The following is a 13,331-nucleotide window of genomic DNA, read 5'->3' as shown; positions in this document are numbered from 1 at the left end:
ATGTCACACATTCATGTTGTGCTAATTCACCATTTTATCTTGGGCTAGCCTCAAGAATCCATTAGTACTCAAGGTGTCCCACATCAAACCTGCTCTGCTAGTCACCATTGGTTTTATGGCATCTATTCGGCTTGGCAACAAACTGATCAATGCTCATTCAAGAAAGGACCCTCTAGCCCAAGGTTTCCCAAACTTTGGTCTCCAGCTGTTTTTGGACTATAACTCCCATCATCCCTAGCTAGAAGGACCAGGGGTGATGGGAACTGTAGTCCAAAAACAGCTGGGAACCCTGTTCTAGCCATCCATAGCTCTTGAAATAAATATTTTAGCTATTTACTATCTGATCTTCTCATTGAGGAACCCCAGATAAATTGTCAAGGAGCAGCAAAGTTCTTCAACACACAATTCCTAAACAGGATGCTGTTACCTACCTCTTAGGGTTGCTGTGAAGATGAATTGCTTAGGGTAGCAAAACATTATCCAATGTTATTTATGTGGCAGGAATGCACGCATCTGGGCTCTAGATACAAGATGGCACAATGACCCACAGAATGGGCAACTTCTTCATCTGCATGCTGTGCTTAACCCTTTTGGCTAGTAGCAGTTGATAGCCTTGTCCTCTGTCTAATTGAACTTGCATGAAATAACAACAATAATAAATCTTCTCGTTGACTTGTTAATAAGAAAAATATTTGCTTCTAGCAAAGCACAGTGTCCTCTGCCAGTGGTGAGCGCAGCAGCTTTTGCCTAGGATTTTTCTGTCTTTCCTTGCAAACAGTTCCATGCACAAGACAGCATTGTCAAGATAGGAGAAGACAACATGCACCTGTTTGGCACCAGGCGGCTCTCCCTGGGCCCTAAAGTACAGAATGTCCACATTTCAGGGCCGTTTCTGGAGAGCAGATGCAGCTTGTCAGTCAGGGATGAGACTGGAGATCTGGATCCAAAACACTGTGGTTCTCACTACTGTTAAAGAAATAGGACAGAATCAACATCAGTGCAAAAGGAAAAAGAAAGCAAGCTCTGTTTTCAACAATACCCATTTTTCTGCAAACCACTTTATGGGGGAAAGGGCAGCAGGAAGAAGCAAGCCCCAAAATGGCACTGGAAAAAGGTACTGTAAAAGCAGTACTAAAATGCCACCAATTAAACATATTATAATATAAATTGAATAAATATGTTATTGAATGGTGGATGCTTTCCTTAGGGGAAAAGCAACACATTTTAAATATTTGGTAAAAGGTAAAGGGACCCCTGACCATTAGGTCCAGTCGTGACCGACTCTGGGGTTGCGGCACTCATCTCGCTTTATTGGCCGAGGAAGCTGGCGTACAGCTTCCAGGTCATGTGGCCAGCATGACTAAGCCGCTTCTGGTGAACCAGAGCAGTGCACGGAAACGCCATTTACCTTCCCGCCAGAGTGGTACCTATTTATCTACTTGCACTTTGATGTGCTCTCGAACTGCTAGGTTGGCAGGAGCAGGGACTGAGCAACGGGAGCTCACCCCGTTGAGGGGATTCGAACCGCCGACCTTCTGATTGGCAAGTCCTAGGCTCTGTGGTTTAACCCACAGCGCCACCCGCGTCCCTTTTAAATATATACTCTATGAGTAACAGAACTAATTTCTGAGGCTCAAAATAAATTTAGTCTGAGGTGGCTTTCATCAACCTGGTGCCATCCAGATGGCTTACACTACAGCTCCTATCTGTACTAGTCATCTTTGCCTCATGAGATTATCCTCAGTGTTTCTGCATCTCTCAACTATGGTTGGGGCTGAAGTCTTGAAGAGCAGTTTTCAGCTGGCAGATGGACCAGCAGCCTAATGGTGTAAGATGTGAGAAACTTTTCCTGAGGGTAGTTAGACAATGAAAGCCATTTGCTTTGGTAGTATAAACTTGGGTAAAAGGTAAAGGGTAAAGGGACCCCTGACCATTAGGTCTAGTCATGGCCGACTCTGGGGTTGCAGCGCTCATCTCGCTTTATTGGCCGAGGGAGCCGGCGTACAGCTTCCGAGTCATGTACCCAGCATAACTAAGCTGCTTCTGGCGAACCAGAGCAGCGCATGGAAGCGCCGTTTACCTTCCCGCCAGAGCGATACCTATTTATCTACTTGCACTTTGACGTGCTTTCGAACTGCTAGGTTGGCAGGAGCAGGGATCAAGCAACGGGAGCTCACCCCGTTGCAGGGATTCGAACTGCCGACCTTCTGATCGGCAAGTCCTAGGCACTCTGGTTTAACCCACAGCGCCACCCACGTCCCGATAAAGTTGGGTACGCACACACAATACCATTAAAACACATTTGAAGCATGTTTTCCCACCCTACCCCAAATAATTCTGGGTACTGTAGTTTACTCCTTACAATTCCTAGCAAACCTTAACAAACCAGAGTCAGCATTCTTTGAGGGAGGAGATGTGCATTAACTAAAAGGGCACAAATGCCCTCTGCCTCTTTTTCCAACAGCTTAAACATGCATTGATTGTCTAATCTCTTGTGTGTTTGCTGCCCTGGGCTCCTTCAGGAGGAAGGGTGGGGTATCAAATGAATATAAAAAATAATATTTTAATAAACAAACAGAGGTCAGGGAGCTGTGTCACTCCTGGGCATAGTTAAAGGTTTCCCATGACAGGGAGCTGCATTCCACAGCACCACCACAACACTAAACTTCGGGAAGAATACAACATTTGGGGGAAGAATAAAATGTTCCTAGGTTAATAAACAAAACAGAGCATTCAGTGCTACCAATACCACCATGCAAATTTAAAGGAAGACATCTGGACTGTAAGCCCCAAATGGACAACAGCAGCACATTTATCATGCCTAGACAGTCTGGAAAGGCCCTCGCACAACAGCTGCTTAAACTCAATCCCCTCCATTTGCCAGCAGAGAGCAGTAGATATTTCCTCAGTAGTGCCATCCTAACCAAGTAAATCCTATTGAATTCAGTGGCACTTACTCCCAGGTATGTGGGGTTAGGATGGCAGCCTAACACACATTGTTGGTTTGCATTTATTGAAATTCTGTGGATTATGTATTGGTGGCTGCAAAGTGAGTTGCTTCCAATGGCTGTATCCCCCAACATGGTGAAGGAATGAATTTAATAACCGTAGAAAGAGGACTTTGGTATTTGAGGCTTCCAGTGAATATTCCTGTTTCGTATGAGGCTGTGGTTTTATTTGGTCATAGGTAAACACCCAAGCAGGACTAGCACCAAGGCTGAAAAGACTAGAAAGGTCCTGATCCAGAGCCCCTAATGAAGTGCCAATGCCCTCATCATGTTTTTGCTCTGTGTATAAGTCCCACAGCCCCCTGTGATGACACAAAGGACTTGGTGGCAGTTTCTCTATCCATATACTCTACTCTTCTCTTTCTCTTACTCTTACTGGTTATGCCTCCACTTCCTCTCCCCCAAGTGGTTCTGGAGCCCTTAGGCTCAGTCCTTAAAGGCCAAATTGTCTACCCGGAGACAGGCAGCTCTACACCTTTTTAGTTGTCTGTCTATGGGTTCCTACAGATGACTTGTTTATTGAACATTCATTCCGATTGGTTTGCAGGGAGGTTAGACAATGTTGGCTGTTTAGTGAGCATTCATTCTGATTTGTTTGGGGAGGTTAGATGACGTTGCCACACAAGTTATCCCCACATTTCCCAGTGCATTTCCCTTATTGCAAAATGTCAATTCCCCCCACCCATCCACACCGGGAAACGGGCTTGTTTCACAAGAGCTCCAAATCAGCTTTAATTGTGCAACTGGGATGGATCCCGCTAAAAAATAGCGACAGTCTCTGGAAGGAACCTATGAGTCAACCCAATCCTGTGTTTGTTGAGATAACAGGAATGTGTAGGTGGGGGCACTTACAGAAAAGGATCAGCAAGTGGGTGAAGGAGCGAAGGAATTAGGGTGGAGGTAGTTAACCCTTTCCATGCCTGCCGATTTCCCCCTGCAGGTGCCCTGCCCTGAGCCCATTATTTTCTTAGTGATGCTCACTTCCATGGGACCAAGAAGGGCATTTGCAGGGAAGAATAAGCAGATGTGGTAAAGAGTTCAGCGCCCTCATTTTGCTCATCAAATCCTTCTTTGCTAATATGCCCCCAGCCTCTTCATTAGTGTTGGGAAAGAAATATGGGGCTGGGAATTCTGTGTTTCCCATGCAATGCCTTGTTTGGCCATATGCCGATAATTATCTTTTGCTTCCAGTACCATCTCTTTCCTGCCTCCTCTTTATGTATCTAATGTGCACTCCCCTTTTTCTTGCATTTACATGCTTATTTGTTGCAAGTTTGGCATTAGTAGAGTAACTTGGGCTATTTCTTTGGAACCCCAAGGGGGTGTCTGATTGTCAGTCATGTAATTTGGGGGCTAGAAAGGACTCAAAGCTTATGGTGTGTTTTTAAACATGTATATTTTAAGAAATGAAGAACAAACTTGAAATGCCTTCATCATCTTTGGTCCAGGAAGACCCAGTTCAGAGCATCTTATTCTGTCCAAGCCTTATGAAATCACAATGCTTCTGAGCTGTGGAAAATACTGTTCACGTGTGCATTTAAGCAGTTGTAGTAGAACATAGCAGAGCAAAACAAGATGTTTCCTTTAATTGGAATGATGAGCTCACTCCTGGGTGATAAACAGCAGCATTATATAACCAGTGGGGTATTTGGTGTTTTTGCAAAATTCATGGAAATTGATTTGGTCTTGTTCAAAATATGTTTATACTTTTCTTATCAGTGTATGATTTCAACACTGATTACATGTGACACAAAGGCTTTATTTTATACCCTCCCAGCCAGTTTGGAGAAAACAATAACATGACAATTTTATTTTAAAACAATAATAATACTACAAATTTGCAAAAGGCATAGCAATTGAGGGCATAGAATGCAAAATAAGCATGTGTGCTGAGGATATTTCAATAGAAGCCATGAACCAAAGAACATTCAGTTCAATCATTAAATCAGCAATTTGTTGGACCTGGGCAGCTAGTAATTTGCTTGTCTGCTCAAAGTGGGCTTATGAAGGAAGAATTGCCGTGGCAACAAATCTTCAGAAGACAGGGACCAGTAATGGGACTGTGGAGAGTACTGCAGGAAAACATTTTGTGGAGAAATACAGGACAGACATTTCTGAGGCAGGAAAATATCAGAAAGGGACCCAGTGTTAGAAAAAAGAGTTGGACAACATACCAGGAAGAGTTAAAAACAATCTCCTATCTAGACTGAGTGCTTTAAAAAACATGAATGGCTTTTGCACTGTGGCTGTACATGCACTGTAATAAATGCACCTTGCTCAATGGGCCCATCTCTTTGCCACAGTCTCACATGCTCATTTGCTTACACTTCCGTCTTGGGACCAATCTGCACCCAGGGCTGGCCATTTTACCGCCTAAATCATGTTATGTCGTTTGACTAATGTACATATTTTTACAAGCAATTTTGCTAAATTAATGCATGTTTATGTTATTTTCACTGAGATACTCATTTTTGTGCACACTTTTTGTAAACATTGGTTGAAAAACTGCATCACAAAATTCAGATGAGCGCGAATTTCTAAGGATGGCTGTGCTTCAGAAAGTATGAATTTGATGGATTATATGTTTTAATGTGAACTGAATAAAATTTCTCCCCGATCCCAACTGGCAACACAGTAATAGCAGGCAAGGCCTAGGAGAAACAGGCAGGAACTGCTCTCTCCCCCCCCCCCCATCCCCTGCATAATCTGTCACCTAAGGCAGTTGCCTCACTTTGCCTAATGGTAGGGCCAGACCCATCTGCACTACTGTCCAAAAGAATATGCAAAGGCAGGCAGGAGCATCTGCTTTTTCTCCTTGTTCTTTTCACTACTCACATGCTTGAGAGGGCGAGTAAAGAGGCAGAAACAGCAAAGGAGGAGCAGGGCCCCAGAGATCTCTCAGAGGGTCTTGGGCTTACTTCCAAGCATGTACAGTTACGATCGCATTCCAGAGCAAGACTGCTGCCTTGTTTGATGTAAGCAAAGACAGACTGAGCAAAGGGAACATGTTGCTTGTGAACTGGGGCTCTGGTTTCATTATCTTATTTCCAGTTAATATCATTAAAAATATATTCATTTATTATCCTGAAAAGCACGCTTGCCTGCCAGGGTTTGCCAGGAATGACTGACAGTACAATACACACAGAAATGTGGAGTTGGGGGCAGGAGGCAACAGGAGAAGAAGGCAAATAATTAAGATAAAAACACACAGGATAACAAATGACATCACTGAGATGGGAACAACCTGGGGCCCTGCTAAGCAAAGCATTCTTAGTCAGCAGTGGCCTGCTGCGGCAATATTATTCTAACCCAGTTGACTGCCTGATATGAAATTCAGGCTACTTTTTTAGAGGCCTACATTCTAAAAAATAACATGAACCAAGTTTACATTAACTGCAGGTTGTTAATAGCCAATGAATGGAAGGGAGGGGGCCCCACAGCAGCAGCTGTGTTTCATCCTATGGAAATCAAGATGTGATCTTCAGAGGTTAAAAAAGCCAGTTAGAGCTAATGCTCCTGTTCCAGAGTCAGCAGCTGGTTCTGAAAACATGACCCTGTGGCCAAGATGCCTAAAACTGCTCAGACAAGCGGGCTACTTGCAAGAGCAGTGTAACTCAGGAGTTCTGCCGTGTTCAATGGGATTCCCAAGTAATTGTCCAAAGCTTTGCAACTTTATCCTGCAATCCTATATGCCAGGTGTCACCGACCTTTTTGGGCCAGTAGACACATTTAGAATTTTGAGAAAGTGTCATTTGCGGCAGTCACAACATGGCTGCCATGGGGTGATTAGCAAAACACAAAATGGCTGCCACATCCGCAAGAACAGAAAAGGAGACAGGGCCACAAAACGGTCATACTTCCTTGCCACCCACCCCATTAAGAATGCAGCGTCAGACAGGAATGGAGCTGGAGGATCAAACAGTCTCTCATGTATAGTCAGTTTTTGAGGAGATATTTACTGAGACTGGGCGCACTGATATGTGCAGACAACACACCTGGGAGTAGGCCCCACTGAACTCAAGGGAAGGACAAAGTTGTCAGTTTTGGTTTCTCTCTATTTCTTGTTCTTCCAGTCTTTTCTCCATTTCCTCATTAGTTTGTGACTTTACAAATAAGAAAACCACACAACATTTTGTATATTTTCACACACATTTCTCCTCCTCATGCACACGTCTTCGAATCCAACGTTTCCTAATAATTGCCCCTTTGCAAGTAATTTCCCCTAATACAACACACCTTTGTATACTGTTTTCACCAATGCACATTTTTAGTGCACTTTACCCTAATGTGTGTGTATTTTGTGTGCATTTTATGGTTGGCGAACTGCATCACAACATTTGGAGAAGTGCAGTTGGCTCTGCTGAAAGAAATTAAAGTACAGTGGTACCTCGGGTTAAGTACTTAATTCGTTCCAGAGGTCCGTACTTAACCTGAAACTGTTCTTAACCTGAAGCACCACTTTAGCTAATGGGGCCTCCTGCTGCTGCCGCACCGTCGGAGCACGATTTCTGTTCTTATCCTGAAGCAAAGTTAACCTGAAGCACTATTTCTGGGTTAGCGGAGTCTGTAACCTGCAGCGTATGTAACCCGAGGTACCACTGTACAGGTACCTCTAAGACATAATTTGGGGTAACATACATTTTTGCCACTTCACCAAAAGGGTCCTGGGGAGGCATCCAAAAGAGTTAAAGCAGTATAAAACTGAACCTCTCAGTCTATCCCAATTCACAAGGTTGTGATGATGGGATTACCCCCACACTGTGGAGAAAAAAATGGTATTTAAGAGGTGGATTTAGAGCTATATGATTATAGTGCCAATAGGCCAATAGAATCAAACCTTAGTAATCCCTATCTCTGTCCCTATGTAGGACTGATCTTCCTTTTCAAAGCTATGAACATTTTGATTCCTTGTGAACAAGAATCTAAATACCAGCACTTGAAAAGTGAGAGTAAAGATACTCTTGTTAAGCATTTTCAACTAAGGCTCCAAGCTTTTGTTCCTTAAATTAGTTATCTCTTTTCAGTGGCTATCCAGACAGCTTGTCTCCAAATGTTGGGAAGGTCATAACTGTGTTTTTAAAAATGCTCAGAGGAAGTAGCAACAAGTGCTTAATTCCACAAAAGTTTTACCTGTTTAATTGACCTTCATTTATATTTATATTTATATTTATATTTATACAATGGTTCGTAAAGACAGAGGTATCAGGGCTGAGGCTTATTTAGGAGCACTGCCATGAGGGCAAGCAACAGCGGGATGAGGAAAGAGGCTTTGTACATGCCCACAGGCCGCAGAATCATAGAACTGTATAGCTAGGAGGGACCCCAAGGGTCATCTAGTCCAACCCCCTTCAATGCAGGAATCTCAGCTAAAGGAATCTCAGCTAAACCATACATGACAGATGGCCACCCAACCTCTGCTTGAAAACCTCCAAGGTAGGAGAGTCCACGCCTTCCGAGGGAGGCTGTCCCGCTGTAAAATGTCTCTTACCGTCAGAAAGTTCTTCCTTAGTCAGAATCTCCTTTCTCGCAACTTGAAGCCATTTTCTTTGCTATGTACTACCTCACTGTACTCCTGTAGAAGGAGAGGAGAGTCCAGGAGTTATTTCCAATTGGCAGCGGGTGGGTATATGTGTGGAATGAAAAGGGGAGGGACTGAAAAATGGGATTGAGCGGCACAAGAAAGAGCCCTTTGGAGAGGAGTGGCATGAAGTCACTGTGAAGGAGGTTGTCATGGCTTTCCAACTCAGCAACAGTGAGCCACACCTGGGTTCACCTGGTTATCTGTAATAGGGATGTGGAGCCTCAGATGCAGGAGCTGAATGTTGCCCCTCTAAGCCTATCTGGCTCCCAGCAGTCTCCAGAGGCCACAAATGGGTCTCCAGGCCACAGGCCTCACTGCCCCTGCTGTGAAGCTTTTTTGTGTGGCTTGGATGTGTCCTTTAGCTCTAAAAATGCCTCTCGCTTGCTTGGACGAAGGATAGAGATGACTGTGCGTGTGTGTGTGTGTGATTGCATGCAGAAAATAGCCTAGTATACAAAAGTAAAACAGGTATTCATTGCTTGGTCCACTTTTATGTCTAGCTGTGGAAAGTTGCTCGGAAGGGAATGTAGGCCTCAGACGTAAAAGAGTCCCTCCCACAAAATAATAATAATAGGAGAGGGGTTCAGAGTGAGTGAGTGAGTGAGATGAACCCTCTTCTCACTGTCCACTTTTTAAAAAGCCGTTGTTCTCCCAACAGGGCTTCATTTTTGGTCAGGGAGCCTCACGAGAAAAGGCTTTTGAAAATTGGTTGCAAGGGGAAAGGGTGGGCAGGGAGGGTTCATTTCCCCCCATGACACACTTTCAGTCTGCACCCTTTGAGAATTAAGACAGCAAACACAATCCTGTCCAGGGTTCTGGAGTATATATGCTGAATCCAACCTAATGGATAACTGCCGAGATGAGTAGATTATTTAGGAAGCTGGGCATCTAAAAACACACATATGTTGTAAGCCGGCCACAGGGGCTGGGGAAACCCAGCCAAATAGGTGGGGTATAAATAAAAAAAATCATTATTATTATTACATTGATCAATCAGACCATAAATAAGGATATTTTTCAGGATCAACGTATATTAGTAATTTATTGGTCAGGAAGACTTAGAATGCAGCTGCCACTAATTAAGCGTTTGTCAGCTCTTTCTACAAAGTGGTGTTGTGTGACAAGACACCATGACTTCCTTTTGTCCTTAAAACAGGAAATAGTTGTGGTAACGGCACAGTAGATGTTGGCAAACTTTAGTTTATTCTGTCAATTTAGCCTCACCAAAACCACCAAAGAAATTGTCATCTTTTTGTGGTCTGTTTTGCGGTTGATGAAAGAAAGCAGGAAGTCAACTGAGGTAATTTTAGATCCGGGCTAGGGATCTAATTATTGCCTGTCTTATACCGAACCTAAATCAAAGTGAGAAAAAAATGCTTCATGTACCAAAGGTTGCTCCAGGTAACAGAATCTCAGGTAAGTAGAGCTAGGAAAGAAAAGTGCCTGAGACTTTTGGAGAAGCATTTCTTAGTGGACAATAGTGGGCTAGAAGGACCGGTTAAGGCAGTTTCATATGTTCATATATGTTGTGGCACTGGACTTCAGAACCAGCAATGCATTATCAGCTACAAGATAAATACTTGTAGAAGTGGAATTAGCTTTTCTGCAGTGGACTATTTCCTTTTAGTGGGGCTGTTGGTTTGATTGATAGGTTGATTAACTAAGGAAGGAGCTAATTTAAGCAAGAGCATATTTTGGATGAGGGTACACTTATTTGTTATGAGCAAGGACACATTTAATTATTTTGTAGTATTTCTTCACGTATCCACTGTTTACTGAAGAGGCCATGTAGAATTTTTGGCTATGCCCAATGTGATCTAGCAGCAGATTTAAAGATGCATGTATTACACCAGGCTTCCTCAAACTTGGCCCTCCAGATGTTTTGGGACTACAGCTCCTATCATCCCTAGCTAACAGGACCAGTGGTCAGGGATGATGGGAGTTGTAGTCCCAAAACATCTGGAGGGCCAAGTTTGCCTGTGCCTGTATTACACACATACCCCACAATGTTTTCGTTTTAATAATTTTGTTGCGGAATTTTTAATCTGAGATAACAGTTCCTGCACACTATTTCCACATGCATGATGGACATCTGGAAAAAGAGCAACTCAAACAATTCTAATTATAGAAAGCCCTGTTTGGTTATTTAGAGGGACAGAATGATTCTCATCCATTAGTCTGGCATCTAAGAATAAATTATACTTGCTGAATGACAACATATGCAGCCACGCTGGAGTAGAACTCCATAAGCAGTGAAACTCCAGAGATTATTCTGCACTTCATAGGAACGTTCTTAAGGCTAAACACAGTCCTTCAGACAGATACAGAAGGATGGAATTTTTAAAATCTGGGAGTGACTTAGGGCAGCCTTCAAACTGTAACATGAGAAATGATCTTCATTGGTTGCCTTACAAAGGAAGTTCTGGGTTCACTGGCTAGGTCTGGTGGAAAGGAAACTGGCAACAATCTCTCTGTGTAAAACTAACAACCAGCATCTTATTTTTGTTCACTGATAAAGAATTCCTGTCAGGAACTTCAGCCCGACTCCAGACTGTTGCTTCCTTTTAAGATGTTGCTTCCATTGGCTGAACTCTCCTGCACCCCTCATAACTTACTGCCTTGCCTCTTAGGTTGTTTCTAATGTTACTTTATATTGATATTAGTCATGAGATAATATATAATGATGATGATGATGATGATTAGTCATGAAATCCAGTGTCAGATAGCAGTGTGTTCAAATTCCTGCTCAGCCATGAAACTCACTGGGTGACCTGGGTCTGACACAGCCTCTCAGCCCAACCTATTTCACAGGGTGGTTTGGATAAAATGGGGAAGGAGAGACCCAGCTTTCTGAGGAAATGTGGGGTATAAATGTAATAAACATAGTCATTTATCTTAAATGCTGGAAGCATATCAGAGGGCCCAATGAATCACAGTCCCATGTTTTCGAACCGCATAAGCGTTTGCCTGAAGTGTAGTACAATTCATATTGCACATGATATAATGTTTATGTGTCACCGGGCTCCTTGGGTAGAAGGGAAGTATACAAATTTAATAAATGTCTACCTACCTAACTACTTACAGCTGTGTGGATAGTTTCATTATATATTCTAGTCACTAGCGGGTGGCGCTGTAGTCTAAACCACTGAGCCCCTTTGGCTTGCTGATCAGAAGGTCAGCAGTTCGAATCTGCATGACAGGGTGAGCTCCCTTTGCTCTGCCCTAGCTTCTGCCAACCTAGCAGTTCAAAGCATACCAGTGCAAGTAGATGAATAGGTGCCACTGTGGCAGGAAGGTAAACGGCGTTTCCGTGTGCTCTGGTTTCCACCATGGTGTTCCGTTGTGCCAGAAGTGGTTTAGTCATGCTGACCACATGACTTGAAAAGCTGTCTGTAGACAAACACCGGTTCCCTTGGCCTGAAAGCGAGATGAGCACTGCACCCCATAGTCACCTTTGACTGGACTTAAACATCCAGTGGTCCTTTACCTTTAACTTTTACTGGACTGAATGGTATCTGTGTGGAGTCTGGAGTTTTCTGTTGTTCTGTTCTTGTTGAAGAAAGACAATAAAATTCTGTGTAGGGGCAGATGGAACTCGTCAACCTGGGTAGCCCATCTAGGGGTAAGAAGAGTAAACATAACTTTGGGAGAATAAAGGGCTAAGGCAGGCTTCCTCAACCTCGGCCCTCCAGATGTTTTGAGACTACAATTCCCAGCATCCCTGACCACTGATCCTGCTAGCTAGGGATCATGGGATTTGTAGGCCAAAAACATCTGGAGGAAACCTGGGCTAAGGAGTAAACCCTACACAAATCTGGAGTGGAGCCCCTAAAGCGGTTGGATTGTGCCTTGTACATGTACTTCCTATGGACAGTCACCTAAAAGAAAGTTACTTGCCACTCGATTCCAGATTTGATTAATACTGTATTCATTTGATTTGCCCAGTTTGACTTCCAGGGTGGTCCAGTCATTATGTCACTAACTGATTTCATGAAAGAATGCATTTCTAAAAGTGAAAAAGACTTCAGCAGAAAAATAAAATAGTGAGGATTTTTCCATTTTGGAAAACCATTCACCCTGCATCACCGCTTATACACAGCTCCTCAAAGTACAGTAACTAGAAATCTTCTTTCAGTCCCAAGATGTTCCTGAAAGTGAGAGGTGTACATTTATATGTTGCACAATCTTATTTCTAAGGGAAAAAATGAAGGAAATGAAAACTGTTTAACATACAAATTTCAACAAATTCAGCCGTGGTCTTATTTAGCTCACACACTTTCTAGGGTGGGCCACTTGAAAAAATGCTATTCTTCCAAAAGAAGAAATTGCCCGGTTTGAATAGTGCTATATCCACTGATTGTGTTACAAATTAATTTCATGTAACTTTAATTATTAGAAATTGGAATTTTCCCTCAGAAAAATATAGCAGCTTTCCATTCTGGAAAATTTCCCACCTCCTGTCACAGTATAAAAATCCTGCACTCACCCCAGACATTGTCCAGCTATTGTCTTCTCCACTATGTACAGAGTGAGAGTAGGGAGGAAAATGCTTCATGGGGTCTCTTTTTGTTATTGCTGAATTCACTGGATAAGTATCGCCACATGTATCTACTTACAAACTACACGTTATCTGATTCTGGCTAGTATTTCACTTCCCTGTGAAGGAAGCGGGCAAAGATAAGAGGCAGCAAAAACCGCAAATGCAACGAGTTATTAACTTAATTTCAAGCCCTAATTTTGCC

This window comes from Podarcis tiliguerta (genome assembly GCF_965153285.1).
Source record: "Podarcis tiliguerta genome assembly, chromosome: 5".
In the NCBI taxonomy this organism is placed as follows: Eukaryota; Metazoa; Chordata; class Lepidosauria; order Squamata; family Lacertidae; genus Podarcis; species Podarcis tiliguerta.
Note: the sequence above shows the minus strand (reverse complement) of the source record.